The 17,192-nt window shown below is 35.0% G+C and overlaps 1 long non-coding RNA gene across 1 annotated transcript in view; it reads right to left on the bottom strand.

Annotated features, from left to right (window-relative positions):
- Positions 1–5,350: 5,350 nt before the first annotated feature.
- LOC145248957 (uncharacterized) overlaps positions 5,351–17,192 on the bottom strand; it is a 14,779-nt gene continuing 2,937 nt past the window's right edge. The window contains exons 2-4 of the long non-coding RNA XR_013863435.1: positions 13,756–13,789; positions 6,550–8,719; positions 5,351–6,519 (exon numbers count right to left, since the gene is read on the bottom strand). This is a non-coding gene — a long non-coding RNA (uncharacterized LOC145248957). The remainder of the gene's footprint in view (positions 6,520–6,549; positions 8,720–13,755; positions 13,790–17,192) is intronic.

Genomic DNA, 17,192 nt, shown 5'->3' with positions numbered 1-17,192 from the left:
GAAGTGATTTGGAAGATCATTGATGTAGATCAGGAAGAGAGTTGGGCCCAGGATGGACCTCTGCGGGACTCCAGCATTAATACTGAGAGCTTTTGATTTCTGCCCATCAACCACTACTCTTATGAACCTATCAGAGAAAAATGATTTAATAATGCAGAAAACATTTCCAGCTATACCATAGCTTGAGATCTTTTAAAGTAGATTTTATGCCATACCTTATTTTACCTATGTTAAATATTCATCCATGAATTTTCTTGAGATGACCTTCCTATCATGCCTTGTCAATGGTTACTACTTTGACTTCATCTGCATTATCTCTTATATGCAATAAGAGATGCTTGTTCGGAAATCAGCAGTGAAATATGATTGCTTAAATCCCTACTGTTAATTAGAGAAAAGTTTTTTTTCGATGTGCCGGACTTTAAAAAATGAGAAGTAACTCATCAGTTGTGATTTCTCCAGGATTCTAATGGATCCCTATATATGCCATTTATGCTTTTAATATAATCCTTACTGGATGGGACATAAAAGTATATCTAGTGATGAGGCTTCAATTTAAGATCTTTTTGTGGTAGAATAAGCTCTTTGTGTTTGTTATAAATGAGGATTTCGGCATATCATAACTATTATTGCCTTGCAGAAGATTATGCCCAAAGACGGATATGTGAGCGTATGTATGTAGTACATTGAATGGCAGAAAGTACTTGACATCCCCAGTTATAACAAACACAAAAGAGCATCTAAGAATGGAGTCCACTTTATAAACTTGTGGAGAGTAACCTATTCATCACATTTACTTCCAAACCTACTCTGAGTTGATTGGTTTGTATGAATGCTATTTATGTGTAAATAGAATCTGTTATGGAATAAAAATATTTCTAGTGATTCAGCCCTAATTGGGTATATTCTACAAGTTGGGTGTAACCCCTTAAGTATTATTGCTCCCAATCTATCTGTAATGACGTGATCTGTAAGGATCCCATATGAAACTGCTTTTTGCGACGTTTACATCTTGAATAACTAATTTAAACAAATATTATGGATAAATATGTGAAACATTTAAAAGAAAAAGTTATGTAAGTTATTGGTTGGTGAGTGGCTTTTTGCAGAACAAAAAATATCCTTACTTTAATAAAGATAATCTAAAAGTAAAGATACATTTCTTTTTAGATAAAATAGAAGTTAAGAGTCCGATCATTTCGCTGTGTAATTGACATATATTTTTATGGTGTGTATGAACACATTATGTAAATTAGTACTCTTTTTTTAAATACTATACATAAACAGTCCAAACTAGTAGCCAGTGGTTGAGTCAACATAGAATAATAGGAGGATAGCAATATATAAATGGCTAAAGGAGAGGTGGGAACCTGTTGAATTAATGACAAGTTGTAGATAATTAAAATAACTGAAATAATCTTTTTTAATAGCTAAATTCCAGAACAAACGAATATTTTAGCATATATTTTCTGTCATTAAAAATATATGAATAAAGCTTGGTGACAAACTTAGCTTTAGTATAAAAGTAGGATCCTTTTAAACTTTGGAAGCTAATATGAAGGTGTTTGAATAGAGAATCTATTGTGAAGCAAGTGTTGCGCAATCGAACCGTACCTCTCCTAGACTGGCATTATTTAAATATAAGATAGCTAGAAACAATGATGAGTTAAGTAAAGAGCTTTCATGCATACAGAACCTAGTATTCCTAAATTGTCATCCTACTCCCGGCTTCCATACTCCTTTTTTGCCTATTAACCAGGCGTAGAGATCGAATCACAGAGATTCGACAGAAATACTCAATGGTCGATCTTGTTTCCTGACTAGGGCAATGAACACCATTTTCCCCTCTCCCAACACATCCCATCCCTCTAAACTTCGGAGTGCTTGAATGCCATAATGCCAGTACAGGTAGATGGGTTGAGGGTACCGGATAGTTCCTGGCTGCTGTTTCCGACTGATAGTACAGGAGCCCTAACTCTTTGGTAGTGCTTAGAGTGGCCACTTCATCAACAGTTGATTAATATCGGGATGTTTGTAGTGCCATGTCGCGCATGGAAAGAGACCCTGGACTCATTCCCAGTGGGCTTTCCTGAGGCCACAATCCCAGTAGATGGAGGGTCAGCTGATGGTCTACTTGTATTGCATGTCTAGTACTCTGCATAACCACTTGTTCAGCACCCCTTACCTAAACTGAAACTCTTAAAAAAAACTGAAACTCTTAAAAAAAAAAATAATGACAGTACAATCTAAAATTACGCTTAACAAACACCCCGGATATCTTAACACTAAGTGAGACTAACCTACATGCCTCCATCCCCTCTAACTACTTTAACATACCCGGATATATCCCAACTCTGCCGTAAGGACTTTGAAAGACACATGCATGGGCTTGGAGTCTATATTCAAAACACCCTCCCCGTGACTAGAGAAACAAAACTAATATCTGACAGTCAAGCCTTTATGTGCTTTAGACTTAACATGCAACATAATATTAGTTACTTTTATTTTCTCTACCGCTCTCCTTCGACCCAGGACTGTACCCTAATAAATAAAGTCTCTGACAGCATAGATAAAGCACTTTCCCTCGACACTAGCGCACAAGTGCACGTATTTGGTGACTTCAATGTCCACGACAACAACTGGCTTGGATTTTCTACTTACACAGACGCAGCTGGTAGCACAACTCATAGCTTCTCTATATCTCATTCCCTATCACAGACGGTTACGTTTCCAACCCGTTTCCCTGACCAGCAAGAACAACACGCATCACTTTTAGATCTGTTTCTGACAACAGTTCCCGATGATTATGTTATGAATGCCCACAACCCACTTGGAAATACTGATCATGTAGTGATAATAGTTGAAATCGCCCTAAACTCTAGAGCCAAAACGGAAGAGCCATTTCTCAAAACAACAAGATATTATAAAAAGGCTGACTGGGAAGCCATCAGGGATCTCATCAGATATGCTCTATGGCGAAATATCTTTTCACTTCCTGCTGAACAGTGCGCACATGAGACCACTGAGTGGTTCAAAACAGCAATTGAAGCACATGTTCCCACGCGGAAGTTTTATAGCAAACCCCACTCTCCCTAATGGTTTACTTCTTCCTGTGTAGCTGCCATCACGCAAAGGCAGCATGCTTACCATAGATTTAACCAACATAAGTCCAGTTCAAACAGACAGAAGTATATAGAAGCCAGAAATAACGGTAAGAAAGAAATAGCGACAGCTATAAGAGAGAATTTACTGAAGCCACCAAAAAAACACACATCGAAGCACAGAAATTAGGAACCCACGTCTTCTGGAAAATCTACAATAGTGTAGTAAATAATGGGCAATCAGCAATTCCCCCACTATCCAACAATCATGAGGTTGTTTGCTTAGCAACCGAGAAGGCTAACATGTTTGCCAGTCGGTTTGCCTCCAACTCTACACTGGACCCTGCTAACCGCCCTCTGCCTGACTTTCCTTTGTGGACAAACGCCACACTAGACGATCTGAAAATCACCCCTTTTCAAGTGCATGCAATCATAAAAAATCTTGACACTTCAAAAGCATGTGGACCTGATCTCATCCCAGCTGTACTATTAAAAAAGTGCTCCACCAAAGTAGCTCCGGTTCTCTCTAAACTTTACAATAAATGCCTTAATGAATCTTGCTTTCCTGCCTGCTGGAAAACTACTTCCCTGGTACCAGTTTTCAAGAATTCTGGCGAAAGAACTGACGCAGTAAATTACCGTCCCATTAGCTTCCTCCCACTTTTCGCCAAAATATTTGAGTCCATAATTAACCAAGCTCTAGTCCATCATCTTACAGATGCTAAACTTCTGACCAACCAACAATATGGATTTAGGCAAGCCCATTCCACGGCAGACATCCTAACTGTAATCTCTGAGCGTATATACCATTCACTTGACAAAGCAGGGGAGGGTAGAGCAGTAGCTCTAGATATATCTAAGGCTTTTGACAGGGTATGGCATGAAGGTCTTCTCAGGGAAATCAGATCATACGGTATCACTGGAAGAATACTTGACATAATTAAATCCTTAGATAAGAGAAAAATCCAGGTTGTCCTCGATGGTCGTACATCTGAACAATATGATATAAATGTGGGAGTGCCACAGGGGTCTATCCTTGGACCTATCTTATTCCTAATATTCATAAATGACCTCCCTGACAAAATTTTCTGTGAGATGGGTATATATGCTGATGACACCACACTCTATAACAGACATGACAGGAAAACAAATGAACAAATATATAGAGAAATGGCAGAAACACTAGAGAACAACCTCCAATCTGTAGTAGAACGGGGACAAAAATGGATGGTCACATTCAATGCTGTCAAGACTAAACTTGTTTCCTTCAGTAACTACAAGAAACCTTCTCTACCACTAATAGCAATGGCCAAAGACTCTTTATCTGAAAGTACATCTTTTAAACTCCTCAGCCTAACGTTCACAAGAAACATGAGTTGGAACAATTACATTGAGAGCATTGCCAGGACCACTGCGAAAAAGGTAGGTTCTCTCTATCGTGCTAGAAAGCTACTAACACCCGAAAGTATCCTGTACCTCTATAAGACCACCATTCACCCATGTATGGAGTATTGTTGTCATATTTGGACTGGTGCATCTGCTACTAGTCTCTCACTCCTAGACAAGGTGCAAAAGAGAGTCTCCAACCTAATAGGTCCTGAACTGTCATCTAAGTTTCAACCTCTATTCCATCGACGAAATGTAGTATCCCTCTGCCTGTTCTACAAATACTTTAACGATGAATGCTCCGACGAACTGCAAGCACTTGTACCCCCCTCGAAGTAAATACTCCCGACAAACCCGACAAGCAGCAAAATCCCACCCCTTCGCAGTAGAGATCCCTAGATGTAAGAGAACCTTCTACTCCAGTAGTTTATTCCCCAGAATCACTAGACTTTGGAATTCCCTTCCGAGTTCCTGCTTTCCCAACTGTACTGACATGCAGAAGTACAAGTGTAATGCGAACCGACATCTTGCTGCCAAACTCCCCACATAGTATCCCTGTAGCTTATGTCCCTGATAGTATCCCCCTACATCAAAGTGGTAATGTGCCTTGTTTGAGGTGAAAATGTAATTAATGTAATACTTTTGTAGTGACTGGGCTCAGTGTTGTTAACATCGATAATCTCACATGAACTGGTGTGTCAATGTGATTATGCTTAAATTTATTAATAGATACACATGAAACATTCGTCCAATAAGATTGTCGATTGACAAAATTCTCTTTCACTTTGAACATAGCAAAAAATGATCGATTTATACATTTTGATTATGCACCAACTTTAAAAAAAATTTGTAGAAGAAAGAAATTCTGGTACAAATGAATATTTTATTTACAGAGATAATTACATGGATGTAATAATTTATAAAAATCATTACATGGATGTAATAATTTATAAAAATTATTGCATGGATGTAATAATTTATAAAAATTATTACATGGATGTAATAATTTTTAAAAATCATTACATCAATGTAATAATTTTTGAAGATTATTTATTATTTGTAATAATTTGCAGAGATCATTGCACAAATGCTCATTGAACAAATGTAATTAATTGATCTCATTACAGAGGTTTAATATTTTTACTACTACAAATATACCTTAAAATGTAATATTTTTCAGGGATCATTATACGTATTTAATAATTTGCAGGAATCATTGCACGGATTTAATAATTTGCAGATATCTTTACATAGATTTAACAGTTTGCATGGATCATTACATAAGTTTAATAATTTATAGGGATAATTATATTAGTTTAAAAATTTTCAAGGATAATTCCAAGTGTTAAATAATTTTCAGGGATACTCATATAAGTTTAATAATTCGCAGCTATCACTACATGCGTTAAATAATTGCATGTATCATAACAAAAGTTTAACAATTTGCACGGATATTAGAGAAGTTAAATAATTTGCATGGATCATTATATAAGTTTAATAATTTACAGGGATCAACACATGAGTTTTATAATTTGCATGAATAATTACAGAAGTTTAATAATTTTCAGGGATCATTGCGTAAGTTTAATAATTTGCATGGATTATTAAAGAAGTTAAGTTTAATGATTTCCAAGGATCATTACATAAACGTAATAATTTGCATGCACCATTACATAAGTTTTATAATTTGCATAAACAGTATATAAGTTTAATAATTTTAACAGATTATTACATAAGTTTATAAATTTTAACGCATCAATACATAAGTTAAATAATTTTCATAGATCATTACATAAGTATTATTATTAGCATTGGGCATTGCATAAGTTGCTCAATAAGTATTTGTCATCACATAAGTTTTATAATTTGCAGAGATCATTACGTAAGTTTAATAATTTGTATGGAGCATTATGTAGGTTTTAAAATTAACAGGGATAATTACACAAACCGTATAATTTTAATGGATCATTACATAAATTTAATAATTTGCATGGATGCTTCCATAAGTTTTATAATTGGCACGGATCATTACCTAAGTTTTATAATTGGCATGGATCATTACATAAGCTCAATAATTTGCAGGGCTCATTACATAGATTTAATCATGTTCAGGCATTAATATAAGGAATTTTTTAATTAGCTGGGATCATTATAAGGTTTTAATAATTTTAAGAGATCATTAGAAGGTTTTAATAATTTTGGGATGATTACATGAGTTTACTAATTTATAGAGATCATTACAAGGTTTTAATAATTTTAAGGGAACAGCATGTGCTTTATAATTTTCATGAATCACTACAAGGATTTATTAATTTGCAGGGATAATTACAAGTTTTTAATAATTTTGATATATTATTACAAGGTTTTAATAATTTTGGGATAATATATGGGTTAATAATTTTCAGGGATCATTACAAGGATGTAATAATTTTCAGGAATATTTACATGGATTTAAAATTTCAAGGATCATTACATAAGTTTAATAATATGAAGGAATAATTACAAAGGTTTAATAATATTCAGAGTTCATTGCATATGTGTAATAATTTTTGGATTATTACGTGAGTATAATAATTGGTAGGGATGTTTTAAACAATGCATTGTAGATGAGTTTAAATTTTCTATATTACTATTTTTTTCTCTGTTACATTTTTGCGTGTGCATACATGTTAAACAGTTTAAATAAATGAGAATTATATTACAGGGTGTAACGATAAAATTGTCACCTTTGAAAAGACGACATGATTCAATTTCCGTTTGATGAAAACCGTATTATTTTTGTTGCAGACCATCTACTAGTTTGCCAGTTGTGTACAAATCCCAAGAGCGATAGGAGCCTTCTATCATGTCTTAAAGTGGCACAATGTTCAACAAGCGAGATCGGAGATGCTCTGCTGTACACCCCATGCTCTTTACCGAGCCAAGTGATGACAACAGGACCATTGCCAGCACCCTCAAAATGCATCGCTGGATTTCCACGAATAACAGGGTCGTGCCCAGGGTGACGAAAACAAAGTTTCCGGCCACGGTTATGATCTTTGGTATGGTTTCAAGTGAGGGCCACATCATGCACCTCACATCTTTAAAGTCGGCTTGAAAGTCAACATCAAATTGTACCTAGATGTGCTGAAGAGTGTGGTAATTCCCTGGTGTAATCAGGTGGACCCTAGCAGACCTTGGGTGTGGCAGCAAGACCTGACGCCAGCCCACAAGTCCAAAGAGACATAGGAGTGGCTTCAGAAGGAATGATACGACGCTGGTGCCCCTCCTCTCCCGACGTAAACCTGCTGGACTACTTTGTTTTGTCATACGTCGAGAACGTCACCAACATGACCTTTCACAACACCAAAGTTAGCCTGATCGTCGCCATCCGCCGAGTATTCGCCGAGCTACTACAGGCACTTGTGGAAAAGGCCTGCTCCCAGTTGCGTACCCGTATTGAGGCGGTGATTGAGGCCGAAGGCGGCTACATTGAATAAATGTCAGCTCTACTACATAATCAAGTTACTTGAATTGATTTCTCAATAAAAGTTTTAAAATAAAGCTGTAGTGTTGTTTTCTCTAGGGCGACACTTTTATCGCTCCACCATGTATGAAGTTATATTTGGAGATGCTTTTTTTATAGACAAATATGTCGTGTAAGAAGTTTTGCAAATATATCTTGTTTCTATATGGTAGAAATAAGTGGAATAACTAAGAATAAAATATATTTGCTTATGTTATAAAATGATTACAAAATCACACAAAAATACATTTTGTTGATAAAAGCATAAACTTTTCAAATCTGTGTAATTAATTATTAGAAATGTAACAGTTAAAATGCTTATTTGATCATTTGAAAAGCAAACCCTTAAAACATTTTTTTTTCTTTTTGGATAAAAATCTGAAGTTTTATACAATTTGATTTTTCACGTATAAATATGAGTTTTGGATTAAGAAATCTGCTTGCAGGCGAAACGTCTGATTCTGAAGTGAAATCATATATTTGGAGATAAAAATTTTAATTTTGAGCTTTGGGGTAAAAATTTATAATAATACTTTTTTGTTTTAATTTTTCCAATAATTTCCTCATGTAGCATCTTTTGCTATACAAAGTTGTTTTGGGATGAAAACAATATGGGATTATATATTTCCTCAACTCGCTGTCTGTTGAAAAACAATGTTCCTTGTTTAAAGGCTAGAATCATGGGTGCTGCTTGTGTCCACGATGTCCTCCAAACTTCCATGTGTTTCTGCAAAAAAGACGACGTAGAAGATCAGTGATGTTTAGATTGTCCGTCTATTTGTGATATAATTGAATTTAAAATGCGAGTGTCACGGTTCATAAAAAAGACCCCCCCCCAAGAAACAAACAAATAAAAACAAAACAACAAAAATAAAACAAAAACAAAACAGCATTAGACTAAAAAAATACCAACCAACACAGAAATTCGGAAAATAAGTTTTAATCATTTTAAACAAAACGAAAAAACGCTTTTATGGCCACAGGATTAGCCAAACATCTAGCTAAAATACATTTTTACATACAGCATTACAATAGAATAGATAATATGACAGTCCTTACAAAATAAAAGTAGAAAAATATGTTAAAAAATATATTTATAATAAGTAAATACTATTAAGTCTTTTTCTACATATTGCATGGATCAACGATTATGAAGTTCGGTTATTAAACAAAAAGTTTCTGGTTCGAATCTGCTTGGTTCGTTTTATCTTCATGAACACCTTCTCTATTATTAATTTCGGTCGCACCAAACACACGTGACTTATACATTAAGACATAGAAAAATAATTGAAATTAGACGTAAATGTTGTTAAAGTAACAGATTACGTTATTTAGACATTTTTCAGTTACTCTTCGTCCATTAAATAAATCATAACAAATCTTACATCAATTATATATAACCAACCGGGAACAAGGAACATTTAAGTTTAGATCTATCCCACCCACCTCGCTTATCAATTATTTTATGATTTAAGTTTTCATACACAAAAATATTAATAGAAGAAAAAAATGTAAAGGTTTGAATTACATAAACAGTGATTGATGAGAGAAAAAAGAAAAAAGAAAAAAAAAAAAACCCTGTAAACCTTACAGAGAACATATTGGAATTTATTTATGTAGCTCCTCCTGATAATGGTGCTTGTCCGAGGCCACCGGGATATTATTAACATTAACTAATGTTAATAATATATCTCGGCGGCCTCGGCTTGTCCCTCTTATGCTCTATGAATTGGCTAGCAGTGATTTCCTACCCCAACCCCCTTAGGGGTCACCTGTATTAAACTATAAAAACCTTGGGAAATCTTGCCTCGTTCTCTTTTTCGACCCCAGCTGGAGATTGGAACTTCCGGTGTGAAGCCCTCGACGGTAGTCACTGAAGGCCACCCCACTTCTGTTTCACGTTACCCTTTGAATATTGTCTTCTTCCCGGACATCCCAAGACGGCGGTGAGAATTCAGCATTCAATTCCATTATACGACGAAGCAGAACTGTTGACCGTTCGCACGAAATGAGACCATATGAGAACTCAGAACAGTTCTAGCGAACCACGCTTCGCAAATCTTTAACCATCTTCATCATTATGTACAATAGTTCGTTTTCACTTTACATTATATCTCATTTTACAAAATTGCTTAAATATCAATTGTTTGGTTGTTTTCCCTTCTTTATACTATCGTCATATTTTTGATATGAACTTTTCTACTGAATTATTGTTGCATTCTCACATATGAGAATTGAACTTTATTTCAGGGAAAATTAATCTCAACAAACACTCTGTTTTATGGTTGTTTTAAAAATGGGACAGAAATTTAAATTTCGTTCCGTTTTAATTTTTTAATGCGCAATATTTTTGAAAAAAGATTAAAACGGAACGAAATTTTAATTTCCGTTCCATTTTTAAAACAAGCGTAAAACAGAGTGTTTTCCGCAAGTTTCACCCCCCCAAACTTTTAAAATCCTTAGCCTGTGGTGTCTTGCTAGATCAAGAATCAAACATTTATACCCACCGCCGAATCCTAAAACTGCCACGTACCATTCAACATGTTGATTAGACACGACGATTTCTTATAACCACGTCTCCTCTAGTTGCGTATTATTTTTAGCGAGTATTCATTTTTGTTTCATGCAAATCGTCCATTTGCTTCTGCTGTAACCAGTTGACATTCTTGTTTTTCTATGGATATAATTTTCCGCTTATACAGGTAACATCTCTGTCTCACTAGTCACCACGATGTAATATACTATTTATTTCACTTTCAATGCGAACAGCAACGTCATGTCCCCAAAATTCAATCTTTGCTCACCATGGTAAAGCTAGTAGTAACATTGAAGTGTCAGCGTGACCCAGCCAATAAGACTATGGTAAACATCCAAGAGGAGGCGGCATCAGGACCCGCCTTCCTTCGGTCATCTCTGCCTTCACATGTAGCAAGCAAAGATGTGTCAGGCGTGGAACTGCAAATCAATAGAATTAAAGTGACATCGTTGCTTTTGCATCACTCCACTGTTTGTTCTTGGCCAAACCTTCCCCGACTTCATATGCAACCACTCAACCTTACTATTCTCGGTGTTGAGGTAAACATCTGCAACCCACAAAGTTAACGAATAGCTATAACCAACGAGAAGGACTTCATGCAGACCAGACAATCCTATGGTACGATATTTTTGAGCTCTGTCTTCGATTTGTCTAACCAACAAAAAGCAGCAACGTAATTTTGACAAGGGATCTCAGATATGAGTATTTCATCTGAGTAGCTGGTTTTGCCTCGCTGTTGATAAATATTTTATATCGCGTAATATGGAAGAAAAGTTTTGGTTATTTTGTACGTTTAGCTCTGTAATAACTACCAACTGTTTGCGATTAACTTTGTCTAAGATATCTTTTCAATTACCGAATCCTTTCTCTCTGATAGACTTATGAGTAGTCGTCGATGGGCAGAAATCAGAAGCTTGTATCAATGTTGGCGTCCTTCAGGGTTCCATCTTGGACCCACCTCTCTTCCTAATTTCCATCAGTGATCTCCTAAATCACATTCTTAGGTCATTCGTAGACATTTATGCTGACGACACTACAATCTATGACAACACTTCAAAGGCCAGGAATGACAGATCTTTCTGGTTCTAAGTTTTAATTCAGTTAAAACCAATTTTCTCTCTTTTCATCATAATCGCTCAGACCCATCAGACCCACTTGAAATAAATGGCTCTCGTTTTGGGGAAGCTCTATGTTTTGATAAGCTTCTGGGACTGACCTTCACTCCTGATCTGAAATGGAACACATACATCAAATCTGTTGCTAAGATCGCTGGAAAAATGTTTGAATCATTCTACTGCTCTAGCAAGTATCCCATCGCCGATGGAATCCTCTGTCTGTATAAGAGTCGATTACATCCTAAAATGGAGTACTGTTGCTACATCTGCCTTGATAGAGTTCAAAATCGGCTTCGAAACTTAGTAGGTGATGCCCTTTTCTCTTCCTTGCAACCTTTTTCCCACAGAAGAGACATTGCGAGCCTGTTTTTGCTCTATCGTTATTTTCATAGCAAGTGTTCGTCTGAGCTCCAATCTATTGTCCCCCCTTGCCAAACTTTTATAAAAACACTCGACTAGCTATAACCACTATCAACAGTTTCCCCCACTCTTTATCTGTACCTAAATTTAAACGCAGATTCTACGAACAAAGCTTCTTTTCCAGAACTGTCCGCCTGTGGAACACTGTTTCACTGGCCTGCTTTCCAGTCGAATACGTTTAACCTTTAAGTTTAACGTAAACAAGTTCTTGTTGAATTGCACACTTAAATAATCAAATTATACCCAACTTACACAATTAACGACTACTACACTACCACCTTAATTCATTAACTTTTATCTCCGAGAGGCCTATGGACCTTGATAAGTGGTAATTCCCTTGTAAAAACTAATATGCCATATTAACTTTGCCCTTTTCGATGATTGTGCGTTTTTATTTTTTATTTTTAACTCTTGCAGATTATTTTCTTTTTCTGTTTCCTTGAACTGATCAGTCTGACACGATGGTGATTAGTTTTACTTTGTCTTAATATCTACGTGGTTGTTACCCATGCATTATATTTTTGAAGAAATATACAATGTTAGGAAAATAAAGTCAATTTACAATATATTTCAATTCGTTTGATTCGACTATGTGTTAATTAATATTTTTAGAATAAAACTTTGTAATATATATATATTTATTTAACATATATTTGTTATATATATTAAATAAATATATATTTGTTATTTTGTTTGCTTTATATTTGTTATACATATTTATTTAATATATATTTGTAATATATATTTATTTAATATATATTTGTTATATATATATTTATTTAATATATATTTGTTATATATATTTATTACATATATATTTGTTATATATATTTATTACATATATATTTGTTATATATATTTATTTAATATATATATTTGTTATATCTATTTATTTAATATATATTTGTTATTTTGTTTGTTATAATTGATTTTATTACGTGTTCCCAATGTTGCCCGAGTGTTTGGAGGTGTGTGTTGAGCAAAAAAAGAAAAATAAAAGTGGTAGTAGGCAGGTAAGCTTGAACCCGTACCGCGAAGGAGGCAAAGAGCGTGAAAAAAAGACAAAAAAAAAACACCCCGACGTCTTTGCTGTTGCATCCATCGCCAAACCGGAAGTGACGTAGGTTTAAATTAAGGTTAGTCAGTCGAAAAGAGGAGATGACTTTCGAAAATATCGGCGAAAAAAGCGACCCCTCCCTGTACAAAAGTGACCAGTTGAGTGTGAAGGAATTTATGTTTTTGGCCAATTTTTTGATATTTATCGTCTGAAAGATCGAGCTTCAAACTGATACCGATCTAGTGAAAATCCCTTGCCTCCGTTGAAAGTTTAGGCATACATACAAACATACATATATACATTTAAACAGATTTTTGCCCTTTATATTATAGATCAGGACAAAAATATAAAAAACGAACAAATTATTATTTGCAAAAAAAGTAAACAAGCAAAAATATTCGGAATATCATCCTTGCTCTTACACTAATTGTAATATGAAACGAAACTAATCGTAAATATTTGGTAGCCATTATAAAGCTGAAAAATTTAAGATAAGCAAATTTTCACTTGTTGACAAAAAAAAAAAGAAGGATAATTATACGATCTACGTATATAATTTACCAGTTAGTAATATAAAAATGAAGACAAATTGAATTAATGGTGATTGTTGAAAAAGCAATATAAAGTTAACTCACCTTCCTTATAGCTTTTCTTCCTAAAATTTGTTAACTGGAAAATGAAAGACATATAGTATTACATAGTTCTTCATGAATACCTAAACTTCTTCTCTTATACAAACCACACACACACACACACACACACACACACACACACACACACACACACACACACACACACACACACACACACACACACACACACGCACGCACACACACACACACGCACACACACACACACACACACACACACACACACACACACACACACACACACACACACACACACACACACATATGTAGTATTAAAATGATTACTGTAAGTATTTTCATATAGCATAATAACTATGACATAAAAAAAGTAAGAGCCACATAAGAAATAATAAAAAATATTTTTAGAGACAAAATATAATATTAGCTGAAATTAATCTAATTCCGAGAAAAATATAAAATGGGGGATGACAAAAATAAGTACGAATTTAATCCCAAATTTCATGCATATGTATGTAGTATGAAAAGGATTACTCTTGGTGTTTCTGCTATGCTGTAATTAATAATAATAATAATAATAATAATAATAATAATAATAATAATAATAATAATAATAATTTCGTTTATCAACGTCTCCCTGAAAAGAGATGGGATTCATTTCCAGAGGATTTCCCTCAATCCCGGCTCCAAACCAGGAACTTCAAAGATCAAGGGTTTTCCTAAGGATGTTGGTGGTATCTACAATAGCAGAGGTCTAAAGGTTGCCTAGAACATCGGGGATTCGTAGTTTTTTCAATTGTCCTTACAGACGACTTGATACTACTCCTAGCGTACCAACTATGTACTAAATTTGCTTATTGCTAAATTGGCTCACAAGTCATCAAAGATTTGCTTATTGCTAAATTGGCTCACAAGTCATCAAAGATTTGCTTATTGCTAAATTGGTTCACAAGTCATCAAAGATCTGTTTGGAAACCTGTGGTGTTCTCTGGAAGCTGAGTGACAAGTCTCCCCAGACGTCCAGTTCTCTCCACCTCCTTCGATAGCATTTGAAAATAAATTTGCGTTATCGCAACAGCCTCTTACCATTGGTTTCTTGCTGACAGTGGCCATTGGTCTATACTAGAATTTGAGTGGCACTAAACCTCACCAAGGTCCCAGTTCTCTTCGCGCTTGTCCAGCAGAGGTCTGGTCAGCACTTCTTGACCCTTCTTGGCTCTTTGGTATCACTTTTTGGGGGAAGGGGGAAACGGTGATGAGACAATGGGAGGGGATGCGTGACGGAGGTGTAGAACTTGTAGATATGTAGCTTCAGCGTTCTTCATTTCCTCTAACGATTCTTCATTATATTGTATACTTGTATTATTCTCCGCATTCAAGGGGGTTCCTTAATATTTCAGCAATTTTCATTATCGTTAGTCGTTGTATTTTTGCAGTCATTCCTCTGATTCCAATTTCTGCCATTCTTTTTTCAAAGTTTTTCGGAATTGTTCTTATAATAATAATAATAATAATAATAATAATAATAATAATAATAATAAACAAAAAACAACAACAAAAAAAACAAGAACCAAATAATAAACAGATAAAATATTTTTTAGAGACTAAAGATGATATGAGCATCTCCAGAAAAAAAAATCAACTGGGAGATGAAAACCTGATGTAAGAATAGAAAAAAAATCCTAAAATCCTGCGTTAAATCATCTGAAAAAAAGAAAGAAAAGTGAAATCATGGTTATAACATTAAAAATATGTGCTTATTTCAAATGTCTGATATATCAGGTTGACATGAAAGTTCTTGCGATTTTTAACTTTTAAATTTAAGTTGACATATCTCGGCTCAAACAAAAATTTATTGATCGATCACTAGATTCAACACACTTTTGCCAACGCAAAACTAGTATATGTATGCCAGTAACGTAAACATATTGCGTTCTGGTGGCGATGAACTCACTGAAGGCATTTTTTATATCGCTTAGATTTTTGAATCATTTCTCACGCAGAATGTTGTCGGGATGCTTGAAAAAGTGGTAATCGGTAGGTCTGGAAAGCATGGCAGATGAGGCAGAGTTTCGTCGCCCAATTCGTTCAACTTCTGCAGGGTCGATTTAGCAACGTGCAGTCGGGCATTATTGTGGAGGAGAATTGGGTCTTTTTTATTGACTAATGCTGTGTGTTGTTGAAGTTTCTGATGAATTTCATCCGTTTGTTGACAGTACTTCCCGCATAATGGTTTCGCTTGCATTCAAAAACTGTAATAGATGAGATTGGTTGCTGACCACCAAATATTCAGCATGATCTTCTTTTGATGCAACTCTGGCTTCGAGAAGTGTTGTGGAGCTTCTACGGCATCTAACCGCTGAGCTGAGAATCGTCGGTTGTCGTAAAGAACCCACTTTTCATCGCAAGTCATAACCCGGTCGATAAACGGGCTGTGCTTATGTAAAAGAAGGGAAGATAACACTTCATAACGACGTTTCTTTTGATTGTTGTTCAATTCGTGAGGCACCTATTTATCAAGTTTTTTGTCTTTTCAATCTCTCTCAAGTGGTTGATATTCGTCCTATACGTTAGTCTAATTCAGAAGCAGGTTCTCATTGTGCGTGGATTGGTTTCGAGTAAGGCTCTTAATTGATTGTTGTCAACATCCGATAGCTGACCACTACGGTCATCATCTTCAAAACTCTTGTCGCCGCCACGGAATTTCTTACACTACCATTGTACTGTGCATTCAGTAGTGGTTCCTGGATCAAACGCTTCATTGATATCACGAGCTGTTTCAGCAGCTTTTCGGCCTAGCTTGAATAGAAATAAGAAAATTGTGCGAATTTTCTTTTTTTTCCACTCAACGTTCTGAAAAGAAGAGATAATGGTTTTAAAACGATTGTAGTTTAAACGATTCGATACAGCGAAAAACGCTTTTTAAAATGATATATAAAGTAAAGGTAATATAACGAAAACTTATTTGAAAATACATCATTTGAAACCCAACTAAAAAATTCCGCAAGAACTTTCTTCTCAGTTGAAATATCTGGCAGCGAGCACAATATAGATACATACCCACACATCCTCATTTCTATTAGTTGTGATGGGCTGTCACGTTATTTTTTTTTACCTGCTAACAAGGCACCACAAATAATTAATTAATACGTTTCTATTGTACTGCCCCTTTGTGGACCGGAACTAATACAAAATCTCACCATTAAAGGATCCTTAGACACAGAAATTGAGGCTCTCAGTTTTGAATTAAAATTCGTAATTGTTTAATACATTCACATATCACTATCAAGACAATTTTGAATAGTTACAGACATGAAGACATAGAATTAAAAAAGTGTTTAATGCAAATAATTATTTCAATGACATCCACTCAATCCAATGATTTAAATACCACCGAATAGACATGTAGATATTTTAAAACAGCAAATAACAAAAAAACATCATCATATCACAAGCAGATTAAG

The sequence above is a fragment of the Euprymna scolopes genome, chromosome 27 (assembly GCF_053919585.1).
Source record: "Euprymna scolopes isolate OS-2025 chromosome 27, ASM5391958v1, whole genome shotgun sequence".
NCBI lineage: Eukaryota > Metazoa > Mollusca > Cephalopoda > Sepiida > Sepiolidae > Euprymna > Euprymna scolopes.
Note: the sequence above shows the minus strand (reverse complement) of the source record. Positions and strands in the feature narration are given on the sequence as shown.